At 33.7% G+C, this 3,996-nt stretch overlaps 1 pseudogene; it reads right to left on the reverse strand.

Moving 5' to 3' along the window:
• Positions 1-3,607: 3,607 nt before the first annotated feature.
• LOC118605095 lies at positions 3,608-3,726 on the reverse strand (annotated as a pseudogene).
• Positions 3,727-3,996: the final 270 nt, after the last annotated feature.

Genomic DNA, 3,996 nt, shown 5'->3' on the forward strand with positions numbered 1-3,996 from the left:
AAGAAATAAATGGTTAAAATGCAGTAATCTTTTAGTTTTAGAGGTTCATAGAGGCAAATATCTTTCTAATAAATGTTTAATGGTCTTCATTAAGCTCTCTTAGAACATTAAAATCATCTAAAATTGCTACAATAATTAGTCTTCTAAACAGCAGAGTGAGCACAAGTAGAATTGATCACTTGCCCAGATTAAACAATGCAGCCCCCAACATTTTGATGACTCTCACTAAAAACAGAAGCTACAATCATATACCCTTTTTATGTAGAGAATAATTGTCAAAAGAATATAAATTCTTGGATACTCTTATTTTTTTCAGATAATATCATTTCAAGAATTAGATGATATACTTCAGCCCAAGACATAGAGAATCAATACAATAGTAGAAAAATGCATTTTTCTATAGCTAAAATAGCATGAAAAGCACTGAAATAAAATAACAATCTGGGCTGGCATCGTAGTCACTTTGATGATTATGGGCTTTTGAAAGATGAACATATTTTGACCATTTCAATCATAAAAGATATGGTCAATTGACTTGTAGAAGGGCAAGAAATGGAGTTTCAGATTCCTCTATTCTATTTTTTACCAAATTATAGAAGGACAAAGCCATTTACAACTTATTTCAGAGTTCTGAAATAAATTATTTTATGGGCATTTGAGTTGCAAATTGTCTATTATTTTGGAACTTAACTGAGGCTACTATTGCAAAAAAGGTTTGAATCGTGTGTAGAAAAAAAGATAAAGTTTCAATAAAAAAAAAAAAAAACCTTTCATCGATACTGGCTATTTATTTCCTGAAGCAAAATTAATTTAAAAATCTCTCTTTACTTAAACTGAACCGATGTTGATTAGACCAAGTTGTAATAATGTTAAGTTCATATTAGTTTCAAGGCTGAGGTAACTCAGAAGAAAACATCAAAGATCAACGGATGCTGATAATATTCCTTCACCACTGATTTAGATGTGTACCAGTGAGTTTCAGGAAAATGATGCAGTTTTCTGAATCTAAAATATATCTTACAGAATATTCTTTAATATATCACCCAACCTTATTTTCTATTGGGGTGCTTCTGAGTCTTTGTACTTTTTTGTATATTAAAATTTTACTCATCTGAAAAATCTCGGCATTCTTTTTAAAAGATGTTTGAGTGTCCTTTGGAAACATTTACTTATAGTATCTTACTTAAGACCTTTACTAATTAGAATAACTATCTTGAGAAATTCTCACTAGTTGCTAAAAGGACTAGATTTTTACCCCCTATCATGCACAAATTAACCATCTTTTTGAAAACCAGGTAATGATTTTTTAAATGTGCAATTTAAAATTTCAAACCATATTACCATTTTCCTCCCAGAAACTTCACTGTCAGTGACTTAGTAAAACCATCATTAATCACAAGATAAGCTACAGTCATGGGGTGATTATAATTTGGTCCCACAGAATCAAAGACAAATGATATGGAATACTATTAGCAATGATAACTTTAATGTAGACATTCATCATGGACTCAGGTTCATTTGATGTGACTTTGGGATAAAAACAAGGGAAATTGCCTAGCTGTTGAAAATTCTATTGCTATTAAATCATAATTTTGACAAAATCACACAAAATAAGAGTGGTAGATTTTGTTTCTCATTTTTCACTCTTTAAAGACGAAATTGCAGGGGGCTTTGAATAACCCAGATGCAGTGCAATTAGAATAGTGAATACTGATTAGTTGTTATCTATCTAATTGCTAATAATAGAAACGGAGGTTTTGGGAAGCAGTCTATTTATAGGAGTAGCAATGCTGCTCCAGTTCATCAGAACAGGTAGGCTGCTAACAGAGGCTAAGGAGGCGCGCGCGCGCGTACACACACACACACACACACACACACACACACACACACAGTACATGCACACACACATTATATACACAATTTTTTTTATCGGTATAATATTTTATTGATCGTAAACTTCTTGAATATACTGCTAATAATCTCTTAAAGCAATAGAACATAGTTTTCAGGAAGAGATCCTTATTACCTAATTTAACTCAAGTACTATCAAGGGCCTCATTTAAGAAGCTATTTACATTTGCAAGGACCTATACAATCATTTTAAAATACTTTTTCTGTAGCAAATCCGTAATGTGAACTGAATTCAGTATCAGGAGTTTGATTGTAAATCTGAACTGGAAATAAAAGTTGACTATGGACTACAGCCTTCTCTTAAAGAATGTATGAGTAGAACTTTAATTCTTCATGTGAAAAAAGTAAATCAAAGCTACTATTTTAGGAATAAATTCAGGCAATATTACTGTGTACTTTATTTCAGTATGTTATTTCATTTATTTTTATTTCCGTCACCCAGACCTACCTGTGTAGCTTGTTCAACTACATCTGTCTCTATCCCTATAAATTTAGTTACTTTTTTCCTCTGTGTTCTTTAGTTGAGTTCTCTAATCACACTCTGTAATCCCAGGGATTAAATGTAATTCTGTGTCCCAGATGGAGTAGATTGGCTGTTAAACCACAAGATCTCTGTAGTGTCAAATTTGAGATCTGGCCCACAAATCTTCTAGTCTTCGAGAGTTGAATTCAGTGAGAGGAATGGCTTTAACACTTATTTCCTTGAATATTTAAAAATATGTATACTTTTGTGGTTGAGAAAAATTTCAGCACTTCAACATTTCAGTTGTATTGATGCCATATAGAAATACACATATGATTTATCTTTAATTTTCTGTAGGTCTACCTATATTGCATTTAGTTTAATATTATCTATATTGTGTCTGCTAATTTCTGTGGTTGGAGGGAATATTCCTTGAAGAAAAATGCTGCCATTTGCTTAAACATATGTCTTGCAATTGGCCCCCATGATCAAGTTCTAAGCATCATGAAAAGATGGTTTAAACATCTAAACTACCAAAAATATATAAGCCTTTTATAAATTGTTGAAAAATTCCTATGGCAAAAAAAAAAAAAAAAATTAAAATTAGAGTTGCCTAATTTAGAATTCCTTTAAAGAATCTGGCTGCTGTAGTAATAATATAAAAGATTAGCTCCTACAAGCCAGAAGGTTATGGTGTAAGTAAGACAACTTAGAGTCTAGCTGCAGGCTGATTACAGGCATGCTAAATTTTATGAAATTGGATAACACATTTAATTTATGCAGCATATATTTATGACCACTGTATTATTTTTCTAGGGCTGTCATATACTGGGTTGCATAAACAACAGAATTTTTTTTTCTCATATTCCTGGAGATTAGAAATCCAAGATCAAGGTGTCAGCAGGGGTTGTTTGTTTATTTTCCTTTCCTTTCCTTTCCTTTCCTTTCCTTTCCTTTCCTTTCCTTTCCTTTCCTTTCCTTTCCTCCTCCTTCCTTCCTTCTCTCCTCTCCTCTCCTCTCCTCTCCTCTCCTCTCCTCTCCTCTCCTCTCCTCTCCTCTCCTCTCCTCTTCCTTCTCCTCTCCTTCCCTTCCCTTCCCTTCCCTTCCCTTCCCTTTTTTTTCTTTTCTTTTCTTTTCTTTTCTTTTCTTTTCTTTTCTTTTCTGTTCTTTTCTTTTCTTTTCTTTTCTTTTCTTTTCTTTTCTTTTCTTTTCTTTTCTTTTCTTTTCTTTTAATGCCTTTGGCACCTGGATTTCCTAGGTGATCTCCCATCCAGGTACTAACCAGGCCCAATCCTGCTTCACTCCTGAGATCAGATGAGATTGGACATGTTCAGGGTGGCATGGCCATAGACTTGTTTCTTCTGAGGACTCCTGTGGCTTGCAGAAGGCCGCCTTCCTGCTGTGTCTTCATGTGGCCTTTCCTCTGTGTGTGTGTATTCTGATGTTTTCCTTTGTGCAAAAGCACCATGCACTATGTAGGTATTTCTCTGAATCCAAATTTCCTCTTCTTAAATGACACCAGTCAAATAGGACCAGGACCTACACTTATGACCTCATTTTTAACTTATCACCATTTTAAAGGCCCTATCTCCAAGTATGCTCATATTCTGAGATACTAGGAT

The sequence above is a fragment of the Rousettus aegyptiacus genome, unplaced genomic scaffold (assembly GCF_014176215.1).
Source record: "Rousettus aegyptiacus isolate mRouAeg1 unplaced genomic scaffold, mRouAeg1.p scaffold_m13_p_1, whole genome shotgun sequence".
NCBI lineage: Eukaryota > Metazoa > Chordata > Mammalia > Chiroptera > Pteropodidae > Rousettus > Rousettus aegyptiacus.